Source organism: Desmodus rotundus, chromosome 10 (genome assembly GCF_022682495.2).
Source record: "Desmodus rotundus isolate HL8 chromosome 10, HLdesRot8A.1, whole genome shotgun sequence".
In the NCBI taxonomy this organism is placed as follows: Eukaryota; Metazoa; Chordata; class Mammalia; order Chiroptera; family Phyllostomidae; genus Desmodus; species Desmodus rotundus.
In genome coordinates this window covers 63,560,225-63,577,378 of record NC_071396.1, presented here as the reverse complement: position 1 = coordinate 63,577,378, position 17,154 = coordinate 63,560,225, and the positions used below count along the sequence as shown (strand labels likewise).

At 37.8% G+C, this 17,154-nt stretch overlaps 1 protein-coding gene and 1 long non-coding RNA gene across 3 annotated transcripts in view; one reads left to right on the top strand and one right to left on the bottom strand.

Moving 5' to 3' along the window:
• The window catches only part of GNAL (G protein subunit alpha L), a 181,536-nt gene that overhangs the window by 92,918 nt on the left and 71,464 nt on the right, over positions 1-17,154 (top strand). The window lies entirely within an intron of this gene.
• Positions 10,925-15,421, bottom strand: LOC123478708 (uncharacterized). Its single transcript, XR_006654010.2, has 3 exons — positions 15,296-15,421; positions 13,664-13,719; positions 10,925-12,088 (listed from the first exon to the last, which is right to left on the bottom strand). It is a non-coding gene; the product is annotated as an uncharacterized lncRNA (long non-coding RNA).

Here is a 17,154-nt window from a genome sequence, read left to right as displayed (position 1 = left end):
CCCTCTATCTCTCCTTCCTTCCCTCTTTTGAAATAGCCATCATGAAAATCCCCATGAAATGGGTGAAGAAGTTCAGGCAGAATAACTGGCCCCATATCCCGTGGTTCATGTCAGCAGAGCTGGCACTTCCCTCTAGAACCCACACTCTAAGCCACAATGTCAAAGGGTCTATCCACAACTGAACCTATTGCTCTAGACCTGTATCAGAACGTGAATTAAGAGGGCAAAGAGAAGCACTATAGACAGCAAGGAAAGAAGCAGAAATGGATAGAACATGTGCATAAGAACTCAGAAAGCAAATCCTCAGACTTCCTGTGCAGGGACAGATTTTCTGCAGTGTCACTGTGTCTACACCACAAATACAGTAATCAATGCTCCTAATCTTGGTCCTGGCTCTTCAAGAATGGAGAGGTGAAATTCAGTTCTTTAAGAAGGCAAGGACGTATAGAATGATTCAGAAAGACTTCTATTCAAAAGTCATTAATATGGGGGGAAAAGTTTTATTGCTAAAAGAATTAAACCTGTAAGTATCTAGAAATCTCCTATTTAGCTTGTTTGGCTCCCTAGAATCTCATTGACTATCAGTCTACTTAGGGTTTAACTGTAGTGGTTAATGCCTAGAGAAGAGGCTTCTCCAGATGGGAGTGGTTTGTAATCTTTCCATCATTGTCATTGTCCAGTGCTGCCCTACTGGCACCTAAAAATCAACGGCTTTGGTTTCTAGAGTTACTTCGCTCAGTAGGCTCTTGCAGGTTTATCAGCACCATTCTGGGATATACACATTTTTGCTGCTACCTGGCTTAGTAGCCACTCTTCTCATTCTTAAATTCAGCTGTCTATGTTGATCTTTTGGTTTTTCCAGCCACTTTGTTTTAATTACACAAAATGCTTTTGTAGATAAAAACCCTATTTCAATTAGCCCATTAGAAAAAAGAATTCCATACTCATAAGCAAAGTAATTTTTATGTAAAAATAATGAAAAGAGGTTTCAAATATTATAAGAGTATAACACTTTCTGATGTGTATAACGAGATAACTTCTGGAATAAAAGTTTTAAATTTAGAAGTACTACAACTCTTCTTCATCCTTTGGCTGTGTTGAAAACTTTGAAGTTTTCTTTTTGTTGAAAATTTACTTTCTATTTATTCTAAGATTTGTTATTGCATTATGTGCTACAGGTCCCCTTTTCCATTTGTTAAACTTCTCTGCCCTTCATGCTAATAATCATTTGTGAATACCAAGAGATAACTCGAAAAATGTAACCCAAAAATTAATAAACCATAAAATCATAAAGGTTGTATCAAAATAAAAAGCAATTTTACTCTTCCTCAACATTAGGAATCAGAAGACAAAATACATTTTTTACCACTCTTTTTCCCTTTGGTCCTCTTTTTAAAAATAAGTTTATGATGTGTGTGAATATACTCCAGTAATCTTAGAGTGATTTCATAAATGAGCAAGAATTCCAGGGCATTGGTGGAATGTGTCCAAGTTCACAGCACATTAGGGGCAAAATCATGAATAGAAGTGACATCTCTTTCATCTGGGACCAGTATTCTTACTGCTCATGTGTCACATGACATGAGATTCAGTGAGAATTTATCACTTTTAAGGTATATTGAACATGCAACCTAAAATCGCAGTAAACACCTTCTATTATTCCAGCTGACCTACTTCAGGAACTGTGCCAATACTGTGCCTTCCATACCTATGAAGGCCTAGGTGAGGATTTCAGAGTAATACTAATTTTGTTTTATTGTACCGTATGTTCAGAATACAGCAAACACATGCTGCTTATCATGAGAACTTTGTAAAAGGCATATAAGCAGACAGGCATATTAATCTTCTAAGCAATATCTTCATCTGAACAACAGCCCAGTTAGAATGCAGAGAGTATGCTGATGAAAAGAAGCTTCAAAACTTACTAGGGTTTGAGATAAGAGCATAACCTATCCTTTTGCCTCTGACATAATAAACACTTTGATTTATTTTTACTTAATGCCTTTTTTCATTCTCTTGTTTTCACATTGTTTAATCAAAATCAAGTAGGTAAGCTCATTGGGCCCATATATTTTAACATGGATTTCACCCTTCCCGGAAGAGCAGACACTCACAAAGCACACACTATTCTCTAAAAGCTTCAGATATATGTGCTCACTCAATCCTCACAACACTCAGCAAGGGGGACTATTAGTGTTCTTGTGTTATAGATGAGGAGACTGCATGCAGAGATGGCCACATCACTAGTCATGGTGGGTTGAGGTCCAGAGTCTGACCCTGGAGTCTACACTCTTCATACCCTCACTCTGCTGCCACGAGGCTCCAGAATCTATACCTTCCTACCACCTTGCTTGGTACCTAAAATTCTCATTACTAGCTTTCTTCCCACAGGTTACTGTGTTGCCTACAAACATTCTATTTGGGCAGGGAATCTCATACATAACGGCACATTATGTATTTATTTATGGTGAATAGAGACTATCGAGGTGGGTTGGAATAACAGTTATTTGCATTACTTGCCTTAAGAGTTAAAAAGCTTTTCTTTTGACATACTATCATTTTTATCCTTGGAACAGATGGCCATAATTGAATATCAAGGAAGAGTTAAATTCTCTGGAATATCTGAACCATAACCCATTCATGGCTTTATAAACAAGGTTATTTATGTGTCCATGTTAAGTCCTATTTAGTTCTCCTGGTTTCAGTTTTTTTCTTCAAAAATGATGCCAACTGCAAACAGAGTGAGTATCCACTACATCATTATTCAAGTCCTCAGAGCCTAGAGTCATGTCTGCAGAGGCAGCATGATGTCATAGAGAAATGCTATAGAAAGAGTCTTAGCTTCTCCTCCCCTTGATGTGTACTAGCCACAAAACCTTGGGAAACATCACTTAATATCTGGGTTTTTCATTGCATCACCTGTAAAAATGAATGAATGCTACGCAAGGGATCCCTGAAGGCTGTTCCAGCCCAGAGAACCAGTAGAATTATGACAAAGGTATTATTTCATCAGTGCAATGAGTGCATTGATAAAAATTCATGTAGAAGGTAAAAATCCCTTTTCTTAAGAACCTATTTTTATCAGTTCTCATCATGGATTGGGAGATACATTCCAGTAGGAACAACTGGAGATGGATGAAAAAACTAAAACAGTATGTAGATGTCGTGGGGGACCAGCTCTCTATGACCCAGTCACAGTAGAAATAGTAGAGTGGAGAAAAACACACTGTGGGTTGGAGAATGGGTCTCATGGTGTTGACAAAGAGAAGGAAAATGATTACAAGCAATAGTTATGATGAAAGCAACTTACTTATTTACCAAATCTATACCTCCTTAATAGTTTGTCATTGCACCTAAAATTTCTATTATTAGGTTTCTTCCCATAGGTTGCAATATGTGGTGTCCATATTACAAGTCACACCTGTACATTATATGTATGTGGTAGTATCGATGGTGGAGGCAAGATGGAATAACAGTCATTTCATGAAATACCTTGAGGTTAATAGATAAACTGCCTTATAGAGAGGGACCTGCTGGCAGGAGCTTATGTGACAGAGGCTCAACTTCATGGAACAGCCTGAAAAGTGGAAATTAACTGGAATAACAGAGTGTTCTTTCAATTCACTGTAATCTTTCTCCAGCTATTGTGTAAACAATCAGATTTAGTAGTCAATCAGTTCTTTCAGGTGCAGAAATGCAAGTAGATAAAAATGGAAGTATGGGAATTATTGGATCATTCACTTATTCAAGTAGAATTTCCTGAACACCTCCTAGGTGAATTCTAGGGTAGCCAGGAAACTGGAAAATTACTGTGGACAAGACACAGTCCCTGCCCTGAAGGACAGTTTATCCACCAAACTTTTGCTGAAGTCAGCCATTTTCACTTGAATACTCTTGCCGTTTTATTCATTTTTTTTGCATCATACTGTAAAAACTATATTGTGTAGTCACTAACAAAAATCAAGATGGAAAATATAAACAGGGGATATTTTTTCTACTCACTTGAAGAAGTGTTCTACAGCTTACTGAACCAGTGAAAGATGTCATTAATAATTTGTTGTTGTTGTTATATGTATACCATCAGAACATGGTGCATTAGCTCAATTAGTAACTTTTTACAGCTTATGGTTTTATACTCTTATTCTTTCTTAGGGTCTCAGATGGCTAGTGTTACATTTCTTGGATGTGGTATGAAAATATCTCTGATAAGTTTCTATTTTTAATTTTTTACTTCTTTTCATGGGCTGTAACATAAAACTATTCTATAGGGACTTGAAACTAATCCCTGAAGTGGAGGGATTTTTGCATTGTCACATTCATGCTCTCTTGTCCAGGGTTTATCTTTTTGTACTCTGTTTATACGTTTGAATAATAATCCATAAGACTTTTGATTTATAGTCTTATAAAACACATATCTAAATTTTTATTATGTCCCTGATATTTAAAACAGGATAAGTTTTTGATCAAATTAAAGATGGGTTAACTCTGGATATTTAAATATTTTAAGGTTTTCAGCCCTGGCTGATGTGGCTCAGTGGGTTGAATGTGAGCCTGCCAACCAAAAGGTCATTGGTTCAGTTCCCAATCAGGGCAATGCCTGCATTGCTGGCCAGGTTCCCAACTGGGGGCATGCAAGAGGCAACCAATCATTTTATTTCTTGCACATTGATGTTTTCTCTCCATCTGTTTCTCTCTCCCTTCCCCTGTCTCTAAAAAGTAAATAAAATCTTTTTAAAAAACTAAAATAATATTTTAGGCCTTCAAAAATAAATTTCTACAGTTATTTTGTAGGAACCAACTTTAAAATAAAAATATTTCAGCTGTAACTTGGATTACTCCTGTAACCTCACAGTTTTTCAAAATCATTCCAGTTGGCCCCAGTGAAGTATAGTACAATGGAATGAGGCCAAGATTAAAAACACTTGAGTCAATTCTCAGCCCCAGACAGTCTCTTAGCTACCTTGCCCTTGAATTTTCCCATCTGTAAAATAGGAATAGTAATACCTACTTCAAAGAGCCGCTCTGAAAAAATGAATAAAACACATGCATGAAAATGCTTTGTAAGCTAAAAAACACAATCAATGTGAGTTATTACTTTTATTAGTGTCGGCCAAGTTCAAACACTAGAACCAGAAAGGGACTTGAATTACAATAAAAATTAGAAAGAAACTTAAAGACTTTGACATACACATGGCTGACAACTTCATTCCTAACCTGCTTACTTAGGAAGACCTAAGTAACACCAAGGTGTGTATTATTGAAAACAGACTACTAATGTGCTACCTCTACCAGGTGTCTTTACATTTTAACCCACTCAGAGTCTGTGACTACAGGATTGATGTTCTACAAGATAAATTTTAAATATCAACCAGTAAATGACTAAAATTATCAGTGGTTTTTATAGCTGTTTCAAATTAAGACTTTAAATATAGGAGGAAATGTTTTTATTTTTTGTTATCAACATTTACTGTTATATGCATCTTTTCAACATGCCATGTCTGTAGTCATTGCAAATAAATCGTTCTCTCTCTTACATGTAAGAAATTGGACTTTGGAATACCTAACCATTGAAGATAGCTCTGAACAACTCTGGAAGTTCCTTTGTGTCTCCCAAGCCAGGGAACCTAACCTAGGATTGAGAAAGCCTTACTATACACCTTAAATAATGTAGAATTTCTGAAATTGCCATGTATCTTATAATGTGCACATTTAATGTGATAGTATCCACCTCCCATATACCCCCCCTCAGAAATCTTATTAAAACAGTACTACATCAAGAGTGGAGAAAATACATCATTTTGTGGAAGTTAAACATCATATTGCTTCAAAAAATAAAAAAGCAGTTGTAGATATTTCCTTGGCTAATTGCATAATTCTTAAAACATCATTTTATATAGTAAACAACTTAATTATTGAGTTCTTTGAAAATAAACCTTGCCTTTTGCAGAATGATAAACTACTCTGTGTTATGTACACAATTATGGGGACTGAAAAGCTGTATTGATAAGTAATATGGAAAGGAAGTTCTGATTGGGCACAATAGAATCATCAAGCTACAGGGTCTTATTTTTGAGGAAAACCTAAGGGATGCTAATGCCAGAAGGGTAGGGATTACAATGGATTTCAAAATTAAATTGGTTTTAATAAATAAGTGTTCTCATTGGAAATGTATAACAGGAAACACATGTTCAAGAATATTCATAGTGGCACTATTTATAAAAACAAAAGACTAGAAATGACACAAATGCCCCTAGCAGGGCAATGGATAGATAACTTGTGGAATACCCACACAATGAGGTATACAACAGTGAAAAGGAATGTATTATACCCATACCACAGCCAGGATGGGTCTCAGTATCTTAATATTGAATGAAAAACTAAATTGTTGAAAAGTTATATGTAATATAATACCCTTCTGTAAAGTTCAAAAACAAGCAAAACTAAATACTGTATTGTTTCAGCATATATATATATATATATATATATATATTTGTGATAAAAAGAATTTAAGGAGAAGAGAATGATCACAATATTCAGGGCAGTGAACAGGAGGCAGAGAGAGGGCATGTAAGAACACGTAGGTAAATTTCAGTTACTGATCATGTCTAGTGCAGGGGATGGCAGAGGACTCATGGTGTTCTTTGTATTATTAAACAAATAAATAACAAAATAAAACAGAAGAGGACCACATGAAGACCAATGGTAACCATGTATCATTTTCCAATTTTATTCACCTGCACTCCACACTAAAAAGAAATTAGTTTTCTAATTTATTAACATATTCCTCTTTGTGTCGTGTCGTCTCTTAGAGGAAAATTTTACATAGGTAATATTTAAGGGATTACATGAGCACAATAAAGAGAAACATAAATCTCAAGAATTTTATTTGAGATCTATTGTGATAGATGTCAGAGCTTTAAGATTTGCTGGTGCAAAGTTGTGGAAGGTCTTACTTCCATGAAGACAGATTTGGATTATGCAGAAGACATGGTGGAAGATCAACCATTTTTTGTAAAGTAATTAACTATAAATTTTATCACATTCTAGCAGTCATTCTTGCTGTAAATCAGACTAGAATCCCCGATATGGATGCCTCTTCCATTTCTTGTTTATGAATGTATATAATCCAAGTTATTTTAAAAGTGTTTTAAACTCAACATTCAACAGAAATGGGTGTGGAAGGAAGGCTGCTCCCTGGAGCTGGGCTGCCTGAGTTCAGAGTCCACCTCTGCCCTTCCCAGCAGCAGCACCTCAGTGGGCCAGAGCTTGTTCGCCTCTAGAACAGTCTTGGTAACGGGACCGGCCTCACAGAGTCATTGTGAGAATTAAATGAGTTAATACACATAAAAGGTGTTAGGCTCAATGTTTGCATGTTGTAAGTACTTTATATCAGCTATTCAGAGAAAAACATTTTTAAATCAAACTTTTGTTTATGTGTTTGCAAAGCCAAGATATTCTACTGATCTCAAAGTGACTGTACCAGTCCATGTAACTGTGGCCAGTCCTTTGTAGTGAACACATTTTTCTAACCAGTACTGACCAAATACAGAAAATAGGAATATATGAGCCACAAATGCAAACCACATATGTAATTTTTCATTTTCTAGTAGTCACATTTTTAAAAAGTAAATAGAGACAAGTAAAATTTAACATATTTTACTTAACACAATACAGGGGTAGGCAGAAGTAGGTTTACCATTGTAATGCAAATTAAGAATACAACAATTAATAAATAATAATACAAGAGTAAACTCTATGTTTCACATACAACTATAAACCTTTTGCCCGCCCCTGTATAACCAAAATATTATTTCAATATGCAATTGTTAGAAATTATTAGATATTTTATAATTTTTTCCATAATTGATTTTTGAAATCCAGCATGTATTGTACGTGTACAGTACATCTCATTTTGAGAAAACAGCATGTCTGACGCTCAAATGCTACCTGTCACTAGTGGCTGCCGTATCAGACAGGCAAGGCTGAACCACAGGATGTGAGCAAAAGAAACAATGATTTCTCCTTAGCCAGCCTCAGCACTGGTGACACTGACAGGGGGAGGGCCTGGTGAGAAGCACTGTTTGTGGCTGTTCTTTGTGCTTCTCTGAGCCCCTACTGGTACTCTCATGCCCATGTGGCACTCCCAGCCTGTGCTGGATAGAGGGTGGCATTCACGGAGGAGCAACCACTGCCTGAGCTTACCAGCTGTACATCCCCACACCCTCCAAGGGGCCAGGCACACTAATCTTTGCCCTGCCAGTGCTGACAAGAACCTCTTGCTGCCACAAAACCTTCTCTGCAATGCTTTTCTGTTTTCAGGTCACTGGGTAAGATGTCCATCCAAATGGGCTTGACCCCTAATCTAGCTGACTGCTTCCGAGTCTCCTATGTCATTCACCATGGCCTGACATTGGGAGTGAATTCAACCATGTGACTTTTTTCCACATTTATAGGTGGTGTTGCAGACAGCCATGTTCTCTGTTTATACAGGAGGTGCAACTGCAAGACCCTACCTCACCTTCAAAAACATACCCTACAGTTATCAAAAGCTCTAATAAGCCTAGTGCTTTTTAAACATATTCTTGACACCTTTGTCCAAAAAAAAGCCACGTGATTATGTATTGCTCAAGCAGAGGCAGATTGAGTAATTTTGTTCTTTTTGTTTTCGTTTATACATGCACTTTTTAGGGCATTTAGTAATTCACTGAAAACATACTAATTAGCACTTTACCCTGAGCCAAGATATTGGCTCTGGTCCATGTGTGTTTAAAAACACTGTATTATGTGTCTGAATAGAATACATTGAAAAAATAATTATTTTCCAGCCTCAGTGAAATTGGGGGGAAAAGCTAGTACCTGATTTCTGAGCCTTAAAGGAACTTGCTGTGGGTGTTGAATCAAGAGAAAGCTGTGTGGCCCTGGGTGTCCTGTTCATAAGAGAGTCAGAGAAGTGGGAGGAAATATATGACTCATGGTATAAAAGAATTTGAGATCAAAAAGGGGAATAAACGGGGCATTACTCAGTCTCAGTCACTACTATGTAAAAGAAGGAACAAGAGGACAATTAGCAAAATAGTGTTTGAAGGGAGAAAGTTCCGGATATTGTAACATTTTTAGTTTATCCAAAGCCTGGAATTACTGTAATTCATACTTTTTGTCAGTCCCATGCTCTGTTTCTCATCCCCTATCTGCCACTTCTTCCTCTGCCTCAATCAAGTAACATCTTCTAGACTGTATGGTTTTGTCTGTTTGGTTTTTTTCTCTTCTTTTTGCAAGATTTTGCCCCCATGAATTTAGGAAAGTAGGTCTAGAGAGCTGAAAGATGAGAGGGTACCCTAAAGTTACAAAAAAGCTGGTGGGTAGATGTGAATTCTGCCCATTCCCCGAGATGTCCTCCCTTAGGGAGGCTCTGGAGATGTGGAAGGGGTGTCCGCAGGGTAGAAGGAAGTGTGGCATGCTTTGTAGTAAGCTAGTGTGCCATGAGCCTCCCAACAAGTAGAACAAATAGAAACTACACCAATTAGAGGAAACAGGGATGCTGAGCCATGCTCCAAGCTGTCAGTGCTGGTGCCCAGGAAGAGCACGCTTCTCTCCCAGCATGGCCCAGCGCCTCCAGCAAGGACTGACCTGTGCAGGCCATGCCCTTTCAGAACTGTGGTCCCAGAGAGCATCCCATCCAGTCTTTCTAAGGGTTTTGGTTTTTTCTCTGTCACATACAATTAATTATCTTAGGTAAAAGAAATCAATGCTAGTGAATTTAAAAGCAAATTGCTCTGTTTTGGCTAAGCTTTTGTTTTTTTGCAATGTGTCTACCCTAAATTGGGTCCAGATTGGTGTATGTAAGGCCATAAGGGATCGTTCTGACCAGAAAATGTTTAATTCTCCCCCTCCAGCAAAATATCAAAAAATGTCTTGGCTCTGAATGGGTTACAGCACCAGCTCCTCCAGCTTAGTTCTGTGTCAAGCTGTTATTAAAGGTCTTTAAAGATTTCCACCCACCTTCCTCCCACTCTCCTGGCAAGTGAAAGACATTTGAATTCCTCTCTCAAGGGAGAAAATTATTAAAGTAAAAGAAAATGACTGTTCCCTGTTCTGAAAAGGAGAGAGAAGAAAAGTGGGTCTGCCCCTCCTTTATGATCCCTACGTGTGAAGTATATTATCGGAAACAGGGTGAAGAACCCTGACTTTTAGAGATCAGGAGAAAAGGAAGATCAGCCCATCAGCCTTTTATGTGCTTAACTTCAGCTTATAATTCACTGTCCTAAAACACAGTTCACATTCTGCTGTGGAGCACAGCTCGCCCCAGAGGAGGTGCCCATGCTGACTAGGATTAGGTCCTCACAGAGCAGTTTTACTTGAAGACCCCAAATAACTGAAATATGGAGAAGAATACGAAAGGTGAACGGAAACTCCTGTTTATTTCTCTTATCCCTTTGGGTACTAGAACTTCCACTGAAAATAAATCCATCTTCAGGGTCAGAACTGAATAGAAATAGTATTTCATAATGATTGTTTTACCTGTGACTAAAGAAGGGATATAGGTTTTCTCAATTTTTCATTTAAATATTTTTATATTTTATGAACATCACTTCATTATTGTGTTAATTTAACTCACCTTTGTACATCCCAAGCTTATGAAACTATTCAACATATGTTCGCTTAGCTACAGCTGCATTTAGGATGTTGAGAGGGATATGGAAAAGATTTTTTAAACAATCCGTATTCAAGGGCTTATGGCCTAATTAAGAAGGCAAGGCCAACAGTCATGCAAAACTAAAAATCAAGAGGTTATAGGATTTAACTAAATGCTAGTTTAAAATGATCTCCACTTCTCATGACAAATATAAAAGAAAATAAGAATCTGACAATGGCAAAATCTATTCCATACAAATTTCAAGACAATGCATTTTATATTTCCTTAAGATATACTGATACTAGAGCTGAGGTTTCTGCTAATAACACATCACTTTTTTGGCAACTGTTCTTGTGCCTGGAAGCAACACTATGATATTCAGTAACACGGGCTGTAGCAGTTCACCACCTTTACATCACGATCTGATTTTATCATTATTGAATGTTTGCACCATTGATATGAGGCATGGATATAGAGCATTTCAGACTTTGGCATCATTTGGCAGCCATCATTTAACTAATAAACATTGAACCTGATTGGATGATTTCCTGTATTTGAGATCTACCTGCCTTGGTGAATTTTACTAAATGACCATGTGTGTTTAGGGAGTATCCATTTAATAGGATCATAGATGGCAACATGCACTGGATTGGCTTGATAATAAAGAAAGGCACCAAGTGGTTTTTAGCGCCTGGTTTCATTGACTTGTCAATTTCCTACTTCCTTCTGCAAAATTCCCTTTTTATTTCCTCAGTAAATTAATCCTGATTAAACCAGAAGCCATCCCCGTAATTGGGCCTTCAAGGTCTCAAGCAGCCCTGAGAACTAAGCTGCAAGATCAATGTGTTATTCCCAAGTCAGGCTGTGCTTCAAAATCATCTGGGAAGCTTTTCAAACCAGATCCCTAAGCCTGCCCTCAGAGATTTGACTCAGGAATTCTTGGGGAAGGTTTGAGGAATCTGTCTATTTTAAAAGCTCCGCAAAGGTTTCTGCAGTGCCCCTAGGTTTGGCAACAATAACAGAACGCCTAGTGTGGCTTGTCAGTGTTTAGTCAAGCTAGGCTGAGGTCATAAAGTTTCAGTGGGCTTGCAGGAACTCTCTGATTATACATGAATGGTCATCAGTGTGAATTGCCTGACTTACAAATGTAGCCCCCGCTTTTTCTGCACTTACAATTCACAGTTATAATAATAAATGAACTTTTCTACAGTATTGACAATTCAAAACAAATCTTAATCTATTAAAAGTCATCAGCAGTATTATTGCATTATAACCATAATGTGCATGATAAACCAAATGCAAAGCATTAGTTATAAAGAGGACTCAATACCACAAACACCACTGGTAGATCTGGCTCAGTTCAGGACCTGCCCCACCTCTCGCTGGTCCTCCAGCTCTGTGCAATAGGACCTGTGCCTTGGTCAGTCTGTCATTTTGCTCTCACTCCAGCCAGGCCTGCTGAAACACAGAGGAGCAGGATTAGGTGTGATGCCCTCATAAGTGGCCTAAGTACTTCTGGTGGATAACTTTGGAATGCCGGAAGTTAATCAAGGCTAGCTCCAGGCAAAACTGAGAAACCCATGAAAAATGGCCAACTGTCCTGTTCTTTCTCAGTGTACTTACTAAGCCTGGGTAAACAGTGATAAAAGAAGCTTAAAGTGGTGTTAGAAATTCTGACACCAGTAAGGTTCTCCAGACGAGATAATGTGAGTGGTGAGTTCCCTCCATGTCAGCATTGCGTGAAGATGGTTTCCACACTCACCTCGGCACTTTCTCACAGCTTCTTAGCTCACCGGGGAGACGTCGTGTGCCTGCAAAGTTATGACACCTGCGAAGCATGTTTGGTGGGGAAGACTGTAAACCACCAGATTCGCCACACATCAAAAAGTATAATTATGCATCTATGGCTTACAAACATAAGCACAAATATCCTTTTCTAAGTGGATTTTAAAAATAAAGTATCTCTGCGTCTCCTTGTAGCCTTACATGTATTTTATCCCCATTTTTATCTTGTCATTTGCTACCATAATCTGGAAACAAACAGATTGGCACAGAGTTTTACATGCTATTTATACAAATAATGCTCATCTGACTTGAGGAGATACATGAAAAGTTTACACTCAGAAGCTATAAAATGGCCTTGTTATAAAATGCCAGTGTACAAGGACACAGCCTGTAACGCACTGACTCTGCCATGTTTCAGAATAAATATTGTTTGAAGTACATCACAGATCTTGCATTACATAGGAGTACTGAAGAAGGAAAGGCTCATTGCCAGTAGTATCAAATTAGTATGTTGTATACCTGAGACTAATATAATGTTACATGTCAATTATCTGTCAATTAAATAAATACATATATATATTTAAAAAGAAGAAAAGGCTCAGGTCATTGATATTGAAAATGAGAAGAAAATTCTAGGCTTCAGTTTCTACAGCTCTCCAATGTCCTAGGAAAGGTACTGTTTTTAAAAATTATGAGATGCCAGATGTATTCAAGTTAAAGATTAAAGTGGGAGAATGATTTTAATAGTTTGAATATAATTCACTCAAGCCATTTCTTCCAGGAGGAGCTGAGTACTAGGTCTTGGCGGGGTGGGGTGACATGGGAGTGCCCAGAGCCCTGGCTTGTGCCATTTGCCTCCCTGGAACCTTACCACACCATTGCTGTGACAGGAGAATTCTCCAGGGCACTTATTAGTGCATGCATGATCCCCAGCTTCCAACACTCTGACATCACTGTGTCCTTTGGGGGGGGGGGTTGTTTATGATAATGTGGCATTCACACTGGAGAGAAACCTCATTGTTTGTGCAAATCAAGAGTTTTGTAAAACTTTAATTCTTTACACTGTAGTGGGGTTCAGGGACATGCTGGCGGTGGAATGAGTCTGTTAGCATGTTTAATTTTTTATCTCTGAGAACCCTTTGGCATTTAACATAACAAAATCCTGTGTTCTGTAGCCTGTTGATTTTTCCATCAAAACTATTTCAATACTTAATAAAGGAAATGAAACTACTATTCAGAACTTACAGAGCAAGACATCCTGATTTGGGAAGGAGAGCTTGTCTAAGATGTCTCTTGAGTAGCTGTGAAGGAAAGCTCAAAGTTGCAGAGCTTGCATGGGTTCATAAGCTGTTGCTAGGATCCTATTGAAGGTTTCCATGAAAGTGATGCTGAGACTCTAAAGAAATCTACTGCCCACAGTTATTTTTAAATTCCTTTTCTGTTTGTATCTTTGTTGCCAGCCACAGAAGTGGGAATAACTAGATGTTATTCTGTAGCCACAGCAGAACCCACTCCCTTGTTGACATCCAGGAGGGAAGGGAGATCAGAAAAGCCACAGGGACTTTTTTGCCTTCTAAGCAGAAGGCTGATTATCAAGAGATCATGCTTGTTTGTTTGAAATAAATGAGATTATTTCTCTCCTGGGTGTTTTCCTTACTAAAACATTTTAAAAGCTTTTAAAATGAAAAAAAATCTTTAACCAACTTCACATTATCTAAATATTAAGTCACTAAGCTCATATAGTATATGCACACACACACAAAATCATCCTACTAGTGCATATGCTACATTTAGGTAAACATTACTAGACAATCACAGGTTAGCTGATAGATACAATCACCTAGACTCCTGACCTGCAGCAGCAACATGCATTTATGAAGTTTTTTGCTCAAGTTGCTTTGCAGTGACCTTCTCCGCAGTAACCCAAGCGTGCAAAGAGTTCCCTGGGGCTTTCACCAAAGCACCATCACCTTCACTCCAATGCTTTCTGGTGTTAATCTCTTCCACTCAGTTGAGCCAATCTGTTCAGAGTATCCTAACTGTTACGATGTTCATTTTTCATGTCCTGCCGATTATTTGAGTTTAAGCGCATTTCCTTGGGAGACCTTTCTAATCTATTCTGAAATTGACTTTCTAATCTGACTGAAATTGAGATTTCAGTCCTGCAGTTCTCTCTTCCTGTGGCTTTCCCAGTTGGCACCATAGCTTTAGTTATCATATTATATTCAGTACTTTGTGCCCTTTATCATTCTTTAATTTAGTGTATCTCAGCCATGGTCTGCTTACTAAAGTGTTAGCTTGTTGAGAACAGGAGCTGTGGCTCATGCTTGTGGTCCATCTCCCCAGCACCTGGCCTTGTGCTGGGCACATAATCTGCAAAATTACAAACAACTTGAGGACAGGGGCCACCTTTGACAAACTGCCATCTTGGTGACATGATGATACAACTTCCATATGAAATTTTTCAGATTCCATTTGTGGAAAGTAGGCAACTACAAAATTTCTTGATAAAATTAGGTATATTTATGTAGTACTGACTTGTTTTAGCATTGAAATATGTCATTTTCCAACAAAAATCATGTGAATTTGAGAAATAATCTACATCGAGCTGACTCTAAAATATATACATACCCTCATACCATATAAAAATATTAACTCAAAATGGATCAATGACTGAAACATAAGAACTAAAACCATAAAACAGAAGAAAACAGGGATAAATCTTCATGACCTTGCATTTCTTGGATATGACACTAAAAGTTTAAGCAACAAGAGAAAATCAATATAATGAACTTCATCAAAGTTTTAAATGTTTGTGCATCAAAGGACATTATCAAGAAAGTAAAAGACAACCAATAGAATGGGAGAGATATTTACCAATCATATATCTGATTAAAGGTCTAGTATCCAGAGAGACAAGCAGCTCAATTTACAGATGAACCAAGGGCTTGATGAGGTAGCTCTCCATAGAAGATGGCTGACAAGGGCATGAAAAGATGCAGAACATCGTTAGCAACTGAGGAAATGCTTATCAAAGCCACAGGGAGATACCACTGTATACCTCCTAGGATGTAAAACTGAAAATCACAAATGTTGATGAGGATATGGAGAAATCGGAAGCCTCAAAAACTGCTGGTGGGAATAGAAAATAGTGCAGCCAGTGTGAAAAACAGTTTGGTGGTTTCTCAAAAGGTTAAACATAAAACCACCGTATGACTCAGAAATTCCAAATAATTAATTGAAAGCAGGGAATTGAACAGGAATTGATCAGTTTACAAAACTGATGTTGATAGCAGCATTAGTCACAATAGCCAAAATGTAGAAAAAATCCAAATGTCCATCAATTGATAAAGAAATAAATAAAATGTTGCATATAATACAAAGGAATATTACTCAGCCACAAAATGTAATAAAGTACTCCTATGTGCTACACCATGGAGGAAGCTTGAAGACATTATGCTGAGTGAAAGAAACCAGACACACAGATTGAGTATTGTGTGATCCCAGTCATATGAAAAATGCAGAATTGACAGATCCATGGAGACAGAAAGCCGATCACTGGTTGCCTGGTATTGAGGGGGCAGGAGGAGGAAAGAATGGAGATTTACTGTTCAATGGGCATGAGATTTTCTTTTGGACTGATGAAATGTTCTGGAACTAAATAAAAGTGGTGGTTAAACATTGTGAATATATTCATGACCATTGTACACTTTAAGATGATTAGTTTTATATTAGGTGAATTTCACTTTGATTTTTTAAAAATATTAAAGACACACATAAACAATGTGTGTACCCATCTCAGGAAAAATTAACTTTATCAAATTATATTTAGTGAAATACAGATTAAAATAGTTTATAAATAATGCATTTTGACCAAGTGTCATTTGCGCTAAACTACAGATTTAAGGATAGTGACATAAGAGCAGATGCAATGAAAGGCCTTGTACTTAAAATAATATAAATTCCATTATGAGACAAGTTTAGATTTTGTTAGACAGATATTTCCTTGAAACTTAGTGTGAGGTTCGGGCCCTCTGTCTGCATGTCTGGGCCCCCTGTCTCTGTTAAGACCTGGATAACAGAACTCTGCTGCTACTCGCCTGGCCTCCTGTTCCTGATGCTTTGGTCCCATGGCTGAGAAGAGTGGCCCTCTTTTGAAGACCTGGCTTCCACATGGGTTCTTTGGATCTCATTAAATGATTTCAGTAAGGAGAACAGCCTTCTCTAAGGACAAATGGTCTCCCTCATGGGTTAGGGTTAAATAAAACAATTCCCATTTCATCAGCTCCAGGTGACTAGGGACACTGGCGTCTGGTTCCTGCAGGAATGGAGGCCTCAGCTATGAGGTTGTTCAAAGCTGGGGTCAGCTAACAGACACCAGAGCATTCCCTTGAAAGGAGAGTGTTGCTGCTTTAGAGGAAAATAACCATTTCTTTCTTTCCCATTAATTAATTTTACATAGATGTGCCACCTTTTTAGAGATGAGCATTTAAGCAGAAAGCCAATGAGAGGTGACCCCTGGGCACCAACAATGTGTTGTTTAGTGTGATGTCAGAATACAGATGTAATTGTAGGATTTAAAATTTTTTAATACAGAAAAGTATCATGAAAGAAAATAAAATCCTTCCCTGGTTCCACCCCACCCCCGAAATAAATACTACAAACCTTTGGTGGTATCCTTCCAGCATCTTATAGACAAGCATACCCATTTGTTTATCAAATTGGGATCTTAGAAT